The sequence below is a fragment of the Lissotriton vulgaris genome, chromosome 12 (genome assembly GCF_964263255.1).
Source record: "Lissotriton vulgaris chromosome 12, aLisVul1.2, whole genome shotgun sequence".
Taxonomy (NCBI): domain Eukaryota; kingdom Metazoa; phylum Chordata; class Amphibia; order Caudata; family Salamandridae; genus Lissotriton; species Lissotriton vulgaris.
The window spans coordinates 739,710,088-739,731,898 of record NC_141700.1 but is presented as its reverse complement, the minus strand read 5'-3'; the positions used below and the strand labels follow the sequence as shown (position 1 = coordinate 739,731,898).

Below are 21,811 nucleotides of genomic sequence, written 5' to 3'. Positions count from 1 at the left end.
CTAACACAACACAACAACAACATTGCCGCATGGTTCACCCCAGGACCTCTTAGTGCACCTGTCTGAAGCTGTAGAGGAGTATGCACTGCAAACAATCACCAGAAAGCTACAATGCACACAAGAGTGCTACCCGCAGACACCACCAACTCATCAGGACCAACAACAGGACAGCCATCAAGGACTGGCTAGACAGCAACGCACACTACAGCAAATAGCACAGCAACATTGCTATTCAACTCTCAAAAGCCAAATACATGGCCAACGACATTCCACCATCACAAGACCTGTGTGACTCACTGGCCAACTTTGCTCACAGTAAGATTATCGACATTCACAACAGCTTCTACTCCACTAGCCCCACATCCACAACCGAGACCACCCCCCCTTCGACCAACACCCACTAAATTCACCTGATTGCCTGCTACAATGTCAGCAATGAAGACACCATCCTGAGCAAGGACTACATTCACTCTGGATCCCCATCAGACCCATGGCATATCCAAATTTCCAACCAAGCCAGAAATGCCATCTCACCCCTTCTCCGTAAAAATATCCTACATCTCCTTCGAGAAAACAAGCTTTACTGGGAGCCTGGAGAATGTCGTGATCGCCGCCTTACTGAATAAACCTAAGGTAGACCACAAATACCTCTCGAACTTCCTGCCCATCTCCCTGCTCCCCTTCCCAGAACAAGTCACGTAGAAGATTATCAACAGACAGCTGACCCGCTACCTCAAAGACAACAACATCATAGAACCAACACAATCTGGATCCTACATCAACCAAAGCACGGACACCGCCCTCATTGCCGCCACCAACTACATCAGCATCCTCATGGACAAAAGAGAAACAGACGCCCACATCCATCTGGATCTATCAGCAGACTTCCACACGGTCTCCCACGGCACCCTAACAGTACGCATCCATGATGCAAGAATAAAAGAGAGTGCCCTGGTCTGACCACATTCTTTGCCATCAGCAGAACCCAGAGCATCTGCCTCCCACAGTACTGTTCCAAGACCACTGACAAAATCCGCAGCGTCCCACAGGGATCATCCCACAGCCCAACGGGCTTCAATATCCACATGGCACAACTCACCCATGTGGCACAACAACAGAGCCTCAATATCATCTCCTATGCCAATTACACCCAGCTGATCATATCCCTCACCAAAGACCCACACCCTGGCAAAATCAACCTCCACAGAGGAATTAAGGTTGTTGCAAAATGGAGTAAGGACAGCAGGCTGATGCAGAATCCTCACAAATTGGAGGTACACATCCTCGGCCCCATCAGCTCAGCCTGTGACGACTCCTGGTGGCCAACATCGCTTGGAACAGCACCATAACCCACTAAACACGCATACAACCTGGGGGGCATCCTGGACTCCTCACTCACCATGAACAAGCAGGACAACGCCATCGCTGCCTACTGCTTCAACACCCTCTGAATGCCCCGCAGGATCTTATAAAGGATCACCTCAAATACACAAAAAACAGTCACCCTGCCCCTCTCCACCAGCTGATTTGAGAAAGGGAACGCCATCTACGCAGCTACAACAACCAAACTCTTGAGCCTGCTGCAACGCATTTAGAACACCATGGCACGTCTGATCCTCGTTTGCCACAACCTGGCCACATCACACGACACCCGAGAGGCCTGCAGTGGCTCCCTGTCAAAAACCTTGTACTGTGTTCTTGTTGAATTACTGTCAACAACAGCATCAGCTTCAAAATCCACATCCACGCACACCAAGCTCTACACCACGCAGGACCAGCATACCACAACCACAGACTCAGCTTCTACACACCAACCCGCAGGCTCTGCTCTAACAACCATGCTCTCGCCACTGTCACTCACATCAGGAAAAACACGACAGTGACAGATCATTCTCCTACCTCGACTCAAAGACCTGGAATACCCTCCCTACAAGTCAACAACAGACCCAGGACCTGCTGCCCTTCACATTACTTCTCAAGCCCAGGGTATTTTGATCAGTAGCAGCCCCCCCCCCCCCCCAGCGCATTGAGACCGTCACGGGTAGGTAGTGCGTTTAACTAATGAATCGATTGATTGATAGATGGCTTAGCAACATTTTTTGTTTAGGTTAGGAGAGCTGTGGAGGATAGTTACAATGAGGCTGGTCAGGATGCTGGTGTGAAACTGGCTGTGCAGGTGTTTGACAATGCAGAGTGTGTCCATGGTGTTGGATGTGACTCTGAAGGTGTACCCCGTTAAGTCTGACCAATCATAATCCTGGATTGGGTGTGTGATCCCTGTTGGATTTTGACAATCCGTCTGTGATGGCTAGGCAGAAGTGGTGTTCTGAGGTTGCGTACTACCACGTTACAGCATTGGAGGCGTGTGGTGGTGTTGTGGCAACGAGGTAATACACTACAATGTGGTTCTGCTGAAGTAGTGTGTATGCAGTACAAGGCACATCACCTGATTGTACGTACACGCACTGTTAAGTGTGTCTGTGTCCTGTTGTCAGTATGAGTTGCACAGACAGCCTGAGAGGCAGGTCATGGGTGTGTTTGTGGTAGCGTGTTACCAGGTGGATGATTGTCTGATGTTCACTGTGTGGAGGTTGGCTGCAGCATGAGTCTGTTGTGTCACATGTGTCATTCCTTCAAAAGGAGCCCAAGGGGGAACAGAGGGAAAATGCCGCCCCCGATTCAGACACTATTCAACAACAAAAAGGCCTAAACCACCTCACACAAAATTCCTTATGACCAATGGCAGAGTTACATGGGCTATTTATACTACTGCCTCAGATGTGTACCTTGACACTAATCCATAGGGTCATGGTGTGTTTCACGTTTACATAAAAATTACACCAAGGTCTGATCCCACTCTACAAATTGAAAATGAATTGAGCATAGAGAGAGTGCCTCACGGTAGCAACACCCGAGGGGGTTCCTGACAGACAATTGCCAGTTTAGCCACCTCTCATCACCGGCCACTCTCTCTTCATGTGAGTAAAGAGCGAAAAGGAAAATACAAATAGTGATACCCTAACTAAAATAAATATTGTGCACAAATAAACAACCACTATGTCCCCTCATATTAATTAAGGTGAAACTAAAGTGTGTGTGCACCTGGAACCCCTATGATAGGCAAAGACAATCGGCCACCACTATTAAAAAGGGGAGGGACTTTCTAGCTAAACGACTTTATACTGATGCTGTCACTTGAGCTGAGTGTCATGCAGTGTGCATGTTGCAGGTGCTGACGGACCTGCCTTTGTCATGGCGGTTGTGCAACAGTGGCACAGACAAGCTGTGGCATGCTTCAATAATGGATGGATGGATGGAGGAGTATCTCATAGGTGTGTGTGTGGCTGGATTGGGCCACGCAGTGCAGAGTTGTGGCTGGGATGCTGCAGCCGGGAGAAGTGAACACATGACGGCAGAAGGGGCGATAGAACATGCTAAACAGGCACACAACACAAGGATTCTTGCAAGGCAGGCAATAAGTGAGATGTGTATGTGAGCCTGGAGTGGCTGGTTACCCATGGGTCACTGCCTGAAAATGTGTAAACATTCACCAAACATCACGGCCATAGAACGAGTCACCATAATGCCATGCGGGGCACAGGACACACTGCGTCAGCAGCTGTAGCCCGCACGTTGTGTGTAGCAAGCAACAGAACACATACACAACCTTGTACATCATGCACAATATGATCCATTAGCCATTACAAACAGCATGCTTGTTGTCACTGTACACATGACCACATATGAAGAATCATTGTAAACAATGCCATTTAGAACGCATGCAGACTGTAAAGATAACGGCGGTGACAGCAATGACGCACAATGTACTGTGTGAAACACAGTTCCTACACAATAGGATGAAGTTAGTTGCAAGGTCATGCTGCATCAGCCAATTTACATGCCCAGTGGCATTGCTCGGACGACAATAACACTCCTGCAATGATGTTACCTGTAATGCTTGTGATACACTCTACACACAACTGCCAGGGACTGTCCGTACCTGTGACCATCAGAGTGGTGTAATGCTGGAAGGGTTCCATCTCCCAATATCCCCTTGCTCTGACTACTAATGACAGACACATTAGGCCGATCAGGCGAGGGAAGGTGAGGATGGGAACTGCAGGGAGGGAGATTTGAAACAAAGCAAACCAAGCATAATGATTCCATACTTTTTGTTACAGATTCCAAGATTACCTTGGCACCTAGACTGTACCACTCACACCTGTGTAGTGTAACTAAGCATGGGCGAATTTTGCGAATTTGCGATCCGCAAATTTGCGAATTTGCGATCCGCAAAATTTGCGAGTTTGTGCGAATTTGCGGATTTTTTTATTTTTGCGGGTTCGCAGGTGTTTGCGGGGCGCTTTGCGTGTTCGCGGGTATTCGCGGGGCGCTTTGCATGTTCCGTTTTTTTTTTTGCCTGGTTAATCACTGCCACCCTCTCGTTTTTTATGCCCTTCTGCCCTCTGTACCACTTTTGTGCCCTTCTGCCCTCAGCCCCACTTAGAACGGCGCCGGCAAGCTGCCAGCGCCATTCTAAAATAGCTACAAAGAGCTTCAACAGGAAGCACAAATAGATAAAGTAAAGCAGGTGCTCGAGTTGAAGGTCAAATTAAGTTACACAATCATTAATCACCCCAAGTTTGGGGTGATTAATGATTGTGTAACTGAATTTGAGCTTCAACTCGAGCACCTGTTTTACTTTATCTATTAGAGGTTCCTGTTGAAGCTGACTTTTGTAACTATTTTAGAATGGCTCTGGCAGCTTGCCGGCGCCATTCTAAAAGAGTTACAAAAGTCAGCTTGAACTTTTGACCCAATCCGTTACACTCACGGATTTTGCGGGAAATTCGCGAATCTCGCGGATTGCGAATTTACTGAAAATCCACAAAATCCGTGAGCGGAACAGATTTTCCACCCATGCTTAAGTGTAACCACTGCCACTGTGTCCTATTACTGATCACAGATCTTGCAATGAGACTACATCAGATCTTTCAACACGGACACATGAGAGTTAGTAGAGGTTGTGACCAAAATGGAGCATGTATGACGCACACTAGGCTGCTACAATGCAATTAGAACCATGCAGTCATGAACGATGTCACAGTGTATGATTGATGGTCGATATCTCAGTAACTGTGACGTATAGCAGTGCAAATGACACAAAGCCAACAATCCGTAGTCAGCCCTGTGAATCAGTAAGGGTCATGAAGGGAAAGTAGACATCACCCGCAAGAGCTGTAAGCAGCTCCTCAAATGAGGAAGGAAATAACCTAAACACCAGGAAGTCCGGTAGGGGCCAGTCATTCCCTCTTGCAACTGTGCCTTACTATGCTAGACAGGACAAGCATGTGTAACCAAACTCAACAGTGAGTAAATAGGAACAATGCAAAAAGATACAACCCTACCGTGACCAGGATATGCTGCATGGCAGAAGAGAATTCAGGCAATGAGCTCACCGGACTGTTGCCACGTAAGTGTGAACATTTGCTACAGCCCAACATTGTGATGTAATCAGCGCAACATACCTGGCATCATGGGAATAGAATGTCAACATCATCTTACAGCACTGGCCCACAAGGTTGAGTGGATGATTCAGACACATCCTGCTGCACAGAGTGAGGCTGCAATTCTCCAGAGAGCCTGTGTTTTTGATGTCACACACAATGGCAACCCGTGCCATCCGCAATGTGTCAGGGTCAATGTTAACACACATTGATGCATTCACCAAAGTCAAAACTCTACTACAGATGACCGTTAAGAAAGGTGACTGTCTTGTCATGGGAGTGGCGCAGCATGAAATTTGATACATGGTAATTGACATGTATGTATGGGCCTACAACATGTGCATGAACAGTTTCTACACAATCAAAAACCATACCAACAATAAACGGCCTGTTTGGAATCCTTACCCAAACTGACATTTCTACATGTCTGTGCAGGGTACGCAGATTCATCTGACGTTGCTATAATCAAGAGGAATTGCAGGAGGACCAAGATGACACGAACAGACAACAGGCAGGGCGACCTTGAAAGGACAGGCACACAAGGGGTCATGTACTGAATATAATATTTCAGACATGGTCATGTACAATACACTAACAATGTAGTAAACTTGTACATTCAAACTTCAAGCATTGCGCTCATGTGTGTGGCATGACATCGTCACCTGTGTGACACTGCACCACAAACATCAAAGTGACTTTGTGTACAGTCTGCTGGAAACACAGTATGCTAAACATGTCACACTATGGTAGTAGCTTGCACACTATTTTACCGGTACTCACCGTTATGAGAAGAAGTTGCGTATGAGCTGAGTCCGGATATCATCCTCCTCCTCCCCATCGCTAGCTTCCTGGCCAAGGCCTTCGTCCTCAACGGGTGGATGGTCCTCATCATGAAGATCCAGGATGAGTTGCATGTCCCCCTCCACTGCCATGTTGTGCAGCATGCAGCACACGGTGAAGATGTCACACACCTTGAGAGGGGAGTATGGTAGGGATACACCTGTCTTGTCGAGACACCTGAACCGGCTCTTCAGGAGTCCAAACGTGCGCTCGATCACACCTGGTCTGGCCATGTGCATTATTGTAACGCTGGTCTGCGGCACTTCTGGGGTTGCGTAGTGGAGTCATGAGCCATGGCATGTTCGGATATCCAGCGTCAGCAATACAGAATGCAATGAGTGTGCAATGAGAAGCCATGAGAGAGCAAAATTACATTGAGACATGCATGAGAAACAGTGTTTACCTACCAACAATATTTAACAACAAGGGTTGATGATGGACAGAGTTTCTGAATTAAGCAGAATACTCTCACCCAGTCAAGAGATCAGAGCTAGATCCAACACCGTTTTTTAGCTCACTGCACCATCCCAGCTCAGAACCTGGCTATATGCAAATTAGTCTGTTCCTGTCCCAGTGCATGATGGGAACAGGGCAAACCAAACTACCAAGCCAATTCTTACACTGGGAAGGAAACAAGCTTCCGGGGACCAGTTTCTGGCATTTCAGCCGTCGTCGGCCCGGCTTGCTTGAATCCTGATGGTGCAATGCGCAAGGGACTCACATCTGAGTATACCCTTCCACGCTTAGGGTGGACAAAATATTTAACAACAAGGGGTGGTGATGGACAGAGTTTCTGAATTAAGCAGAATACTCTCACCCAGTCAAGAGATCAGGGCTAGATCCAACACCGTTTTTTAGCTCACTGCACCATCCCAGCTCAGAACCTGGCTATATGCAAATTAGTCTGTTCCTGTCCCAGTGCATGATGGGAACAGGGCAAACCAAACTACCAAGCCAATTCTTACACTGGGAAGGAAACAAGCTTCCGGGGACCGGTTTCTGGCATTTCAGCCGCCGTCGGCCCGGCTTGCTTGAATCCTGATGGTGCAATGAGCAAGGGACTCACATCTGAGTATACCCTTCCACGCTTAGGGTGGACAAAATATTTAACAACAAGGGGTGGTGATGGACAGAGTTTCTGAATTAAGCAGAATACTCTCACCCAGTCAAGAGATCAGGGCTAGATCCAACACCGTTTTTTAGCTCACTGCACCATCCCAGCTCAGAACCTGGCTATATGCAAATTAGTCTGTTCCTGTCCCAGTGCATGATGGGAACAGGGCAAACCAAACTACCAAGCCAATTCTTACACTGGGAAGGAAACAAGCTTCCGGGGACCGGTTTCTGGCATTTCAGCCGTCGTCAGCCCGGCTTGCTTGAATCCTGATGGTGCAATGAGCAAGGGACTCACATCTGAGTATACCCTTCCACGCTTAGGGTGGACAAAATATTTAACAACAAGGGGTGGTGATGGACAGAGTTTCTGAATTAAGCAGAATACTCTCACCTAGTCAAGAGATCAGGGCTAGATCCAACACCGTTTTTCAGCTCACTGCACCATCCCAGCTCAGAACCTGGCTATATGCAAATTAGTCTGTTCCTGTCCCAGTGCATAATGGGAACAGGGCAAACAAACTACCAAGCCAATTCTTACACTGGGAAGGAAACAAGCTTCCGGGGACCGGTTTCTGGCATTTCCGCCGTCGTCGGCCCGGCTTGCTTGAATCCTGATGGTGCAATGAGCAAGGGACTCACATCTGAGTATACCCTTCCACGCTTAGGGTGGACAAAATATTTAACAACAAGGGGTGGTGATGGACAGAGTTTCTGAATCAAGCAGAATACTCTCACCCAGTCAAGAGATCAGGGCTAGATCCAACACCGTTTTTTAGCTCACTGCACCATCACAGCTCAGAACATGGCTATATGCAAATTAGTCTGTTCCTGTCCCAGTGCATGATGGGAACCTGGCAAACCAAACTACCAAGCCAATTCTTACACTGGGAAGGAAAGAAGCTTCCGGGGACCGGTTTCTGGCATTTCAGCCGTCGTCGGCCCGGCTTGCTTGAATCCTGATGGTGCAATGAGCAAGGGACTCACATCTGAGTATACCCTTCCACGCTTAGGGTGGACAAAATATTTAACAACAAGGGGTGGTGATGGACAGAGTTTCTGAATTAAGCAGAATACTCTCACCCAGTCAAGAGATCAGGGCTAGATCCAACACCGTTTTTTAGCTCACTGCACCATCCCAGCTCAGAACCTGGCTATATGCAAATTAGTCTGTTCCTGTCCCAGTGCATGATGGGAACAGGGCAAACCAAACTACCAAGCCAATTCTTACACTGGGAAGGAAACAAGCTTCCGGGGACCGGTTTCTGGCATTTCAGCCGTCGTCGGCCCGGCTTGCTTGAATCCTGATGGTGCAATGAGCAAGGGACTCACATCTGAGTATACCCTTCCACGCTTAGGGTGGACAAAATATTTAACAACAAGGGGTGGTGATGGACAGAGTTTCTGAATTAAGCAGAATACTCTCACCCAGTCAAGAGATCAGGGCTAGATCCAACACCGTTTTTTAGCTCACTACACCATCCTAGCTCAGAACCTGGCTATATGCAAATTAATCTGTTCCTGTCCCAGTGCATGATGGGAACAGGGCAAACCAAACTACCAAGCCAATTCTTACACTGGGAAGGAAACAAGCTTCCGGGGACCGGTTTCTGGCATTTCAGCCGTCGTCGGCCCGGCTTGCTTGAATCCTGATGGTGCAATGAGCAAGGGACTCACATCTGAGTATACCCTTCCACGCTTAGGGTGGACAAAATATTTAACAACAAGGGGTGGTGATGGACAGAGTTTCTGAATTAAGCAGAATACTCTCACCCAGTCAAGAGATCAGGGCTAGATCCAACACCGTTTTTTAGCTCACTGCACCATCCCAGCTCAGAACCTGGCTATATGCAAATTAGTCTGTTCCTGTCCCAGTGCATGATGGGAACAGGGCAAACCAAGCTACCAAGCCAATTCTTACACTGGGAAGGAAAGAAGCTTCCGTGGACCGGTTTCTGGCATTTCAGCCGTCGTCGGCCCGGCTTGCTTGAATCCTGATGGTGCAATGAGCAAGGGACTCACATCTGAGTATACCCTTCCACGCTTAGGGTGGACAAAATATTTAACAACAAGGGGTGGTGATGGACTGAGTTTCTGAATTAAGCAGAATACTCTCACCCAGTCAAGAGATCAGGGCTAGACATTCCCGATGGTTGCGCAGCTGCTGCATCATCTGTGGTACACTGCTCTGCCTCATGATGAACGCATCGTGGCATGATCCTGGAAAAACGAGCACAAACATGGGAAATCATCATGTTAGCAAGACACACCACCAGGGCATTTATGGAGTGGTAATGTTGCCTGTTGCGGAAGGCTTGCTCCTGAGCCTGTGGTGGCACCAGTCCAACATGTGTCCCATCAATGGACCCAATTACATGTGGCATGTGTCCCAGGGCATAAAATGCACCCTTGATATTGTTCAACTCCTGTGGTGTAGGGAACCTAAAGAATTCATCAATGTGCTGCAACATAGCAGCTAAGACATCAAGTAGGACACGGCTGAACATGGTCTGGTACATCCCCCCCACATCACCTATGGTGAATTGGAACGTACCTGTGGCAAAGAAATGTAGGGCTGCCATCACCTTTACCTTGGGTGTCAGCGCAGTTGGATACCTGTGTTGGGGTTGCAGATGTGGTTCCAGCCTGTCTGTCAAATTCTGCATCAACTCCTGAGGGAATCGGTAGCATCGGATGCAATCACGTTCCCTCATGGCATCCAAGTCAGGCAAAGGCCTTGGCAGAGGGGGTGCCCTGCACGTCATGTGTGGGTAAAAAGGTGTACAACTATCAGCAAACAACAATTATAATGTACATAGCACAATCAACACTGCTTAATCACATGAAATTACTTATGAATCTGGCGTGGGCTATACATCAGGGTCGCTTATGCCAGCTAGTTGGCACTCCAACAACAAAACTGATTCCCCTGTTGGCTGTGAAATGGACATGATATGCACACAAATGATCATCTGGGCATGTCAGAGTTAGCAGAATAATGTATTGCGTCAGTGACACACGTCACATGACCTGCATGAGAAGGTGGTCAACACATCCAGACAGCTGACTGCAAGGAACACACCCATGTCACATGTGCTATATATTTTACATTTCAGTGATATTGTGCATGAGTTGTGCATTTTACAAAACTACACCACAGCCATCCTCTGAATACAGATCTGTATGTCTGTGGCCTAATGCTCTATGATGCCATCACAAACATGAGCTGTGAGACACTTGCAATCACGACACAGACCCATCATAGATGCACCGAAAGAGGATTCCGTGTACCCAATACAAACAGCATGTCCAATTTATTACATGGCACACACATTACATTGTCACACAGGGTCATGCAGAGCGTCAATTGGTAAAGTGAGACAGTGCCCCTGTCCCTGGCATCATGTGACAGATGCCCGTAATGAAGAGTGTGCCATCACAGTGTTCATGTGAATAACAACATGTTCATGATGTTACTCATGAGACAAGTGTCAAGGTAATGTGAACCACATAGTGGCCCATAACAAATGTCATGTCTCCACAGCCCATCAACTGTGCCACTAGATCACATGCCCTTTGCTATATAACTGTGTGCCACACCTAGGGCCTGCTCATGTAAGTATGCCATGCCAACACATACATGGACATCCTCATTATGACCTCACACCCACATCCCTGCTATGTGTTTTCCTGTTATCACTATAGTTATTGTGCCATGCGTGTGCTTCTGGAACGCACTGTACACACGCATTCACTAGAGCATGTGAGACGCCCAGTACCCCACTGGCGCGTGCGTGTGTACGGGTCATCTCACCATTGCATTGTGGCCATACGCCATACAAGTGTGGAGCATAGCCCACTGGTGGGTGTATGTGTACGGGTCGTCTCACCATTGAATTGTGGCCATACGCGTGTGGAGCATACCCCAATGGTGCATGTGTGTGTACGGGTCGTCTCACCATTGCTTTGTGGCTATACGCGATACAAGTGTGGAGCGTACCCCACTGGTGCGTGCGTATGTACGGGTCGTCTCACTATCGAAAACTGGCGTTTGTAACGAATCATGCACCGTACTTGTGTGTGGATGCCTGAAAATACATATGGAACACCTAGGGGATGAGTAGAATGCACAAAATGCAGGGTGGTTGTCAAGGAAACAGAGATTTGAGTGTGCTACAGGTGTCCTACAAAATTCAGTTGGCCAAAACTATACAATGTTGCAATGTTTGTTGTGTAGCTAGAGCTAAAATTTCAAACCATGCAAATGTGTGTCAGGGCCTTATGTGGAATGGGATTGGATGAAACATAGGATGCAAAGTAATCTGCCCTATCACACTGTCTTCCTGAGACTAACAGCCGCTCAGCAGCACAGATTTAAGGCTGCATGTGGCTGTGAGAGGGAACTTGCCTGCACAACATTGGAGTGGACTACACTGCTGCTGTCTCTGCATTCCCTGGACCCTGGTTTTGCTGAGCATGGAGAGGGCACCTGCATTCAGTGAGGAGGAGAACCAGGCCCTGCTGGATGCCCTCCTACCTAACTACAGCAAGCTGTATGGGAAACCAGGGGATCAGGTGAGTGATGAATGTGTGAGTGTCACTGCAGCCATTGTGTTATAGGGGACTGAGAGATGCAATGTACTTTGGAGTCAGTGCCTGGTGTGTACATTAAGATATCTACCATGCAGTGAATGATGTAGCTAAATAGTGTTTACTTCTTACTGGCATTGTGCTAAGTGCATTCACTTGAGCATTTGGGGTCTGCTGAGAGTTCTTGGGTGTAGTGGGATATGTGCCAGCACGTCACGTGCTGTACACCACCCTGCAATAGCATATCTTGTTCAGTGTCAGCCATACTCAGTGAGTGGTTTTCAAGCCTTAGGGCATCTGTTGCCTTTCAAAGGCATGTAGTGCATTGGTGTTTGCTCACAGGCCACATTCACATGGACTATGATGCAAGTCCTGTCAGCATCCTCTGCCCTGTTCTCATCATCAATGTGGTGCAAGTGTGTGTTTTTGGGGCATGGAGCAGGTGTACTGATGTAGTTTCACTTTTTTTCATGACAGGTATCTGCCCATGAAAAGGGGGGCATCTGGCTGGACATAGCCAGGGCTTTCAGGGATGTCAGGCTTGAGGGGGGCCCTCACCGCAGGATCCGGAACATCTGCAAAAGGTGGCAGGACATCCGGTGATGGACTCGTCGTATCGCCCGGGTGCAGCTGAAGCTTGTACCTCCACGCCGGCATGGTGGCACACGTCACCTCACCCCCAACCTGCTCCGCGTCCTGGCCATCATTTTCCCTGACCTCCATAGGCAGATACAGGAGGGACAGCAGCAAGGAGGGGGTAGATACATGTCTGTTTGTTGTCATGTGTGTCGCATGCTACCTGCAGTGTTTGTAATCCTGTTAACACTCCCACAGTTGGGGTGGTCTGGTCAGACAGGCACTTTATGCATTGTCATTTCAATGCCCCATATTGAACAGATGCTCTTTTACATCCCTTCCCCTCCTCCATATTTCTCCTGTGCTTTGTGTATTTCATTTTTGAGCATGTCCTCCTAGGGTGAAATGTATTAGTATGCATATTGCTTAGCACATCCTCATGTTGGAGGGGGGTCTGTGACACTTGTTGGTACCTTAACTGCTCTACGACCTGTGCACTGTGGTTGCCCGTCATTATATTTTGGCACTGATTATGAGTCTCAACATGGAGTTCTGCACGGGTCTGCATCAGTGGCCTTTGTCCTTGGTATGCTTTGTATTTCTCATGTGTCAGCTCCATGTGCACACTGTCCATGTAAACAAAATTTGGCTTGTGCATACTCACACTGGGCAGTGCGTGTGTGCATATTCACAAGAAATGTTGCAGGTTCTTTGGGACTAATATTGATGTGCAGCCACACAATGTGACCTTGGCTTACTTTATATAGCTTCCCAGTTATTGAGAGCCAGATTCTGAGTTTTCACTACTTGGGCTGTATTACTCACATTGACGGAGTGATTGGGATGTTGTGCATGGGTGGTGTGATGGGCCTGCCTGTTTAGGCTTGTCAGTGGTGTGCTGAGGATGTGATATCTGAAGTGGACTTGTCACTATGCACTTAGACTGTGCTGCTGGACAATGTAGTCATTGTAGGATTTACAGGGAATGTCATTGGCTCACAGAGATTATTGTTCCACATCATTTTGTGCTACATGTATGTATTGGTGGTGCAACACAGTTTTGGCTTGGTGTCCACACTACTCTATTCACATTTCTCATGTGGTTGCGGATGTGTCAAGAATGTATCAATGTTTTTCACATTCACAATTTTAGGCACATTAGCTTTGCCTTTTTCAGGATTTTGTACATGTGTGCCACTTCACTGGACAACCAGTGTGTGTTATGTGCTAGCAACTGTATGGTCTGGGGATAGATGCCCCTGTGAGGAGTTTCAATAAAGTGTGTGGTGATGGAGGGAGCCTCTGTACCAATCATATTCTCACACCCAGTCAACAGGTCAGGGTTTTAACCATCACCTCTCTGTTGCACACTCTGCCCCCAAGTTCAAACATGGTCATGTGCAAATCTGTCTGTACATGTGCCTCATGGGAACAGTCTAGCCATATTTGTCAGCCCATGCCTTCCCTGGACTGGTAACAAGGTTCCTGCAACCCTTTTCTGGCATTACATTTGTCTTCAGCCATGCTTGTTTATTTACACATCTGTGTTTCACACAAGCCTGGCTGTAGACAGCTGTGATGCCAGTGAGAGGTGATGGAAAACTTGTTTCAGGTCCAGGGATGGCATCACATGGCAGTTCGGACAGGACTGTTCTCATGTGGCACAGGGTAAAACAGATTTGAACATGACCATCTCTGGCCTTGGGTGGCAGAGTGGGCAACTGGATGGTGATTGCTAAACACCTATCCCGTTGACAGGCAGTGGCTCATCATTGTGACTGTAATCCAAGTTGTGGCCTGGTCTGTTACTTGTATCTTTGTATACAATGAGCGTTGTGTCTATTACAATTGCACATTACTAGACTTATATATGGGCAGAGTTATGTGGCATGTGACTCATGATGCATGGCATGATTAGAAATGCCCCCAAATTAATTGTTGCTGATATGTCTGATGTGTACAGGTGACTGATATGATTATTCATTTTCTCGTTGCCAACAGCATCATCACCACAACCTGGAGGAGACATGGGCACGGACCGGACAGAGGGACCCAGCAACACTGCCACCAGCTTTGAGGAATCGGAGGGAGGCAGTGGCACAGAGGGTGAGGGGAGTCAGGCGGCCGGACCTCATGAGCACGACACCTCCTACCATGCGGACGGCTCGGATTCTGACTCCCAGGAGGAGGGGGAATATGCAGCTATGCCATCTTCTACAACTATGGCTGTCCCCTCCTCCTCCAGACCCATCCCCACCCTCCTCGTTGTTAGGGTCCCTAGGGTCCGTGCTACCCCCGTGTCTTCTTTGTCCCCTGTACCGCAGCCCCTGCCCCTGTCTCCCCTGCTGCCCTCAGTGCTGAGTCTGTGGACCTGCTCCGGCAGATCCAAATTGGCCAGACGTCAATGTTGACTGTCCTCCATGGACATACACACATCATGACACAGTTGTTGTCATACATGGAGGGCATGTCAGCAGCCATGTCTGGCCAAAGTCTGAGTTTGGCAGCCATAGAGTCATCACTGACGGCAGCACTGTCCATCCTGCAGCGTCATCCCCCCTCCTTCAGACCCATCCACATCACCCTCTCCCATAACTGTCCAACGTACACGCAGACTAAGCATGAGCGGATTTTGCGGATTGGCAATCCGCGAATTTGCGGATTTGCAAACTCGCAATCCGCAAAATCCGCGAATTCCCGCGAATTTGCGGATTTTTTTTTTTTTTTGTGTTCGCCCGTGTTTCTGCCAGTTCGCGAGGGTTTTTACAATTTCGCAATTTGCGAACTTACCTGTCGGGTCGCAAGTTTTGCGAACTTGTTGTTTCTACGTGTCCAACCTGTTTGGGACACTCTTCTTCATCACTGCCACTCTCTGTCACCACTGCCACTCTCTGACTACTCATGCCACCCTCTGGCCCACCCATGCCACCCTCTGTTTCATCACCACACCCTCTGGTTGTCCAGTGTACATTATTTTTGGCAAAGCAAAGCACACCTTCCCTGCCTCAAGTGACCTGAATTAATTTGGGGCTGATTAATGTGTCACAGAATATTTTTTTAGCTGGCACCTGCTTCCTTAGTGCGCCCTGATTAGTGATCTTTTGCACTTGCTAAGTGCTTTCATTGTTGCAAAATTAGTTACAACACCTGCCCTGCCCCAACTGACAATAATGAATTAGGGGCTGATTAATGGATTTTAACTTCCAGCCTGGCTCCTGCTTGTCTCCCTTAGCTGTAATTCAGGACCTTTGTGGCATATGTGTAACTATTCTGAGGTTCAGAGCAGGGTCACATAATAGTTGCAACTGGCAACTGAACTCTGGAGGGGCCCCTCAGGAAGCACTACAGGAAATGGCTACTAATGATGAGCCTGAACTTTTGAACCTGGTAAGTAGTTACTTTCAGTTTTGCTAAAATCGTATTTCTGCAATTTCGCACTTATTCGCGGGGCGCGAACTCACGCGAACAGTGCGAGCAGTGCGAGCAAAATCCGCTGCTCGCGGATTTGCGGATTTTTCAGGAAATTCGCAAATCTCGCGGATTGCGGATTTCCCGAAAATCCGCAAAATCCGCGAGCGGAACGGATTTTCCGCCCATGCCTAACGCAGACGCCACAGGTCAGACACCACAACAGACACACCCAGCACACCCACAAGCAAGTTGAAACGCAAATCTCCACACACACAATCTCAAGGGGAAGTAGGCACACCCACAGGGAGAGGGGACGGACATCACACACGCATCCACAGACACACAACACCAGACTCACATCCCTCTACCTTCACCCCATTGTGTCCCTTGGTTCAGGTAGTAGTTTGTGCGAGCTGTCAGCAGTGTGCTGCGCAGAATATCTGACAACCTTTTGCGCTGCACCTTCCACTGTGGAGGAATCCACCCTACCTGCACCTACTACACCTGCCCTTCCCTCTCCTGTCCCTGCGGTGCCAGACCATGACTCAGATGATGCCCCCCATGTGTCCACAGACATCTGAACTCCTTGTGCAGGCAAGTTTGAGTGTGTCAACATCCACATTGCCACCACTGTTGGGGACATTTATTTGGACTGGCCATTGGCCTTTTGTGAGCCTGGACTCATTACTTCCTTATTTTACATTGTTTGGCTGAATAAAGCTTTTCTTTTTTCATTCAGAACTTTTGCTTTTCAGGAAATTACTTAAGCTGCTATGTTCCTACAAGTTAGTATAATGCTCATTGTTGGGTATTGTGACAGATGACTATTTCATGATGGTAATGAGGTGGACCATGGTATGTTTGTGCTATCCCAATGTTGCATCAAATTTTCTAAATTGGTGTGTGCAGTTTGCAGGCAGACATTGTCCCAAAGAGTGTTCCTTCCTCAGTGACACATGTGATTTGCACTACGGATAGTTACACCATTGCTGTGATGAAGTTTGTGTTGCTTCCCTATAGATTTGTAGCTTCCCTTCGGCAATGGCCATGCCTGCTCACACATCCATTCTGATAATTGGTCAGTGCCATCAATGCTACTCACTGTGCTAGGGGTTGCAGTATGTATTAATGCCTTCAGGGAGACCATCAAACTTTATCACACTATGCATGACAATGTTATCAGCCTTGACGTTATGATTCAGATTGTACATTTTTTACATTTGGACACACAAAAAACATGTTGGTGCTTTGTATCTAGGGGATTACTACCCTGTTACATTCATGAGGGAGTACATGTTGCACCACCTGGACATTGACATCATGTCCGGTATTCACATGGCACTTCCTTTGTCCATTTGTGCATCATTTATTTGGTGGTCTGTTACATGACTGCACACTATTGACTCATGATGGAGGAGTGTGTGCAAGCAAACTAGACGGGTGGATATACATGTGGGATCTGACTATACACCCACATGTGGTGTGTCACCCAGTGTGTGACAGGATACCATTCTCCATGGAGTAGGTCACTGCTGTGTGTGATGTGTTGATATGCAACTATCATGAGTGTTCCCAGTTAGGGATATACACATACAGGCATGTACTTTCTGTATGATGTTGGACATGTACACCCCTATGACTGAGCACTGCTGGGGGTCCTCTGCACCCACCCCCTGTACCCTTGGGCACTGTTGGGCACTGCTGGGGGTCCTCTGCACCCACCCCCTATACCGTTGAGCACTGTTGGGCACTGCTGGGGGTCCTCTGCACCCACCCCTGTACCCTTGGGCACTGTTGGGCACTGCTGGGGGTCCTCTGCACCCACCCTGTACCCTTGGGTACTGCTAGGGGTCACCTGCACCCTCCCCCTATACTGTTGGGCACTGCTGGGGGTCCTCTGCACACAACCCCTATACTGTTGGGCACTGCTGGGAGTCCTCTGCACCCACCCCCTATACTGTTGGGCACTGCTGAGGGTCCTCTGCACCCACCCCCTATACTGTTGGGCACTGCTGGGCACTGCTGGGAGTCCTCTGCACCCATCCCCTGTACCCTTGGGCACTGTTGGGCACTGCTGGGGGTCCTCTGCACCCACCCCCTGTACCCTTGGGCACTGCTGGGGGTCCTCTGCACCTATCCCCTATACCATTGGGCACTGTTGGGCACTGCTGGGGGTCCTCTGCACCCACCCCCTGTACCCTTGGGCACTGCTGGGGGTCACCTGCACCCACCCCCTATACTGTTGGGCACTGCTGGGGGTCCTCTGCACCCACCCCCTATACTGTTGGGCACTGTTGGGCACTGCTTGGTGTCCTCTGCACCCACCCCCTATACTGTTGGGCACTGCTGGGCACTGCTGGGGGTCCTCTGCACCACCCCTATACTGTTTGGCACTGCTGGGCACTGCTGGGAGTCCTCTGCACCCCTCCCCTATACTGTTGGGTACTGCTGGGGGTCCTCCGCACCCACCCCCTGTACCCTTGGGCACTGCTGGGGGTCCTCTGCACCCACCCCCTATACCGTTGGGCATTGTTGGGCACTGCTGGGGGTCCTCTGCGCCCACCCCATGTACCCTTGGGCACTGCTGTGGGTCCTCTGCACCCAACCCCTATACTGTAGGGCACTGCTGGGGGTCATCTGCACCCACCCCCTGTACCCTTTGGTACTGCTGGGGGTCCTCTGCACTCACCCCTATACTGTTGGTCACAGCTGGGAGTCCTCTGCACCCACCCCCCATACTGCTGGGCACTGCTAGGAGTCCTCTGCACCCACCCCCTGTACCATTGGGCACTGCTGGGGGTCCTCTGCACCCACCCCCTATACGGTTGGGCACTGCTGGGCACTGCTGGGGGTCCTCTGCACCCACCCCCTATACTGTTGGGCACTGGTGGGGGTCCTCTGCACCCACCCCCTATACTGTTGGGCACTGCTGGGCACTGCTGGGAGTCCTCTGCACCCACCCCCTGTAACCTTGGGCACTGCTGTGGGTCACCTGCACCCAACCCCTGTACCTTGGGCACTGCAGGGGGTCCACTGCACCCACCCCCTATACTCTTGGGCACTGTTGGGCACTGCTGGGGGTCCTCTGCACCCACTTCCAATACCCTTGGGCACTGCTGGGGGTCTTTTCCACCCACCACTCAGATGTGACGAACCGTACCCCGGGGTTTCAGACGTGTGTGCGCACGTATCACTATTGCAATGGTGATATGCGCTAGCATGTCACGCACCGCACTTCGATTTTTCAGACGTGTGTGCGTCACGATTCACTATTGCAATAGTGATATGCGTTAGCGTGTGACGCACCGTACCCCGAGATTTCTGACGTGTGTGCGTCACGTATCACTAATGCAATGGTGATATGCTCTGGTGTGTGGCGCACCGTACCGGTATACTTCCGTTGTTGCGGTGAGTTGTACTCACCGTCTGCGCCGTCGTCGGTTTCTATATACGAGGTCGTAGGCGTACAGGGCTGGGATGACACGCTCGAGGGGTTCATGTTGTGTATGTCGCGTACCGGGGTACAGTTTGTGTCGGATTCTGGTTTTACGGCAGTTTACAGCTCTCGTAGCAAAAGGGCCGTACAGAGTGTTGTAAACACGGATCGTACTTCCTGGTCCGGAATTGGCTGTCTATTTACGTACGGACGTAGTGTACAACGTCAGCCGGAGTGAATCCGTATGTACTTTCGAGTTGTACGATTTTGGTACGAGTCGTACGGAGTGGCGGTTTGGGTTACGATCGTACTTTCTCGTTCGTACAGGGAAGTTGTAGGTGTACGATTCGAACGGGAAAAACGCTCTGCACAGTTAATCGGAGCGCTTTTTCCCGAATCGGAATCGACCCCTTTATGTTCAGAAAAAAGTGTAGATTTATTATCTATGAATAAGCACAAAATATGGTCATGCAAGATTTTTTGAAGTATTAGAAATTTATTTTCTGTATTTTATACATTTTATGACCATTTTATCCACATCTAACATCAATGAAATATCTTAAGAAAATATATTTTGGGGCTAATTTAGAGTTTAGCAAAGCGGTAGCACCACTGTAAAATCTTGGTATTCCTGCCCCATCACATTTTCACTTCCCCTCCCTCTACTTTGTATCTGGGATGTTCTGAGTTTCTGATGGTGGGACCTCAGCTGACATTGCTGTTGGAAATCTCTGACCACGCAAGTGTTCCACCACAAGACCATCAATTGACAGTGACAGTTGTCCTACCTTGTTCATAGTGGTGGGACCATGGCTAGAAACACGAAGGTTTCTACACCCATGGGCTTGAGGTTGGTACCTGGAAAGTTGAGTGAGATGCATGGATAATCATTTAAACATTTGCAATGTATGCACTTCCTTTTTCTTTCATAGCAACTCAGACATGACCTACACTTCCATCTTTGATCATTCACATACATTTTGTTACATAAATTTGATTGTAATTAATTTTGAGAATTAAATTCAACGGACGCACTTCAATTCATGGTGGATGGGATCACTGACATAATATCGAGGGACAAAATATAGAGTACTGAAAATATTGATGCCAAAATATCGAAAGACAAAATATCGAAGTCCTATCTACAAACAGGTAAGTACAACAATATCGACTCCAAAATATCGTTTAAAAAAATGTACTTTGTAAAAATATCGAATTTATTACAATTAATGTAAAATTAAAAAAATATAAAAAATAAATAACTAACATATACTTAAGAATACTTAAATAACATTAAACTTATTAAATAATTAATTTAAGTTATAAAAAAAACAATTTTATTTGTTAAAACATAATATTATTAAAAAATATACAATATTATTACCGTAGGATAGCGGGAGTGTTAAAATTACTATTCCCACTCCAATGAGTGCAACAGTAGGGAAAGCGTTGGATAGCGTAGGGGTAAAAATTACTATTCCCACTCCAAAGAGTGCAACAGTAGGGAAAGCGTTGGATAGTGTAGGGGTAAACATTACTATTCCTACTCCAGTGGGTGCAACAGTAGGGAAAGCGTTGGATAGCGTAGGTTTAAAAATTGTTATTCCCACTCCAGAGAGTGCAACAGTAGGGAAAGCGTTGGATAACGTAGGGGTAAAAATTACTATTCCCACTCCAGGGAGTGCAACAGTAGGGAAAGTAAATACTTCATATATTATTTGAAAAAATATATATATTAATATCTATACAAATTAATTAAAAGTAATTACCAATTTAATATAATATAATAATTAATCAATTAAAATTACAAATTAAAATCAATTATTACAATTAGTAATTTATTACAAATCAACAATTAATTAATTAGCCATTAAAAATAAATTAACCATTAATTAACAATTAACAATTAATTAAAATTAAATAAAAATAAATTATTTAAATTATTTAATTAATTATATTTAAATTACTTCCTGCCCTATTCCCCTATAAACCCACAACCCGCTACAGAAAATAAATTAGTAACATTAATATAATTATCAATTAATCAATTAATTAAAATTAATTGCCAATTAAAATGTAATTAATTACCAAATAGATATTAATTAGCAATTCACTACAAATAAATACCAATAAATACATTTACATATTTCATTAATTATAAATAAATTACTTTCCAACCAATTCCCCTATAAACCCACAACCCGCTACAGAAAATAAATTAGTAAAATTAACATAATTATCAATTAATCAATTAATTAAAATTAATTGCCAATTAAAATGCAATTAATTACCAAATAGATATTAATTAACCATTAATTAAAAATAAATACCAATAAAT

General features: G+C 47.3%; 1 protein-coding gene across 1 annotated transcript in view; it reads left to right on the top strand.

Moving 5' to 3' along the window:
* Window positions 1-21,811, top strand: part of LOC147678476 (vomeronasal type-2 receptor 1-like) — a 55,137-nt gene that overhangs the window by 7,292 nt on the left and 26,034 nt on the right. The window lies entirely within an intron of this gene.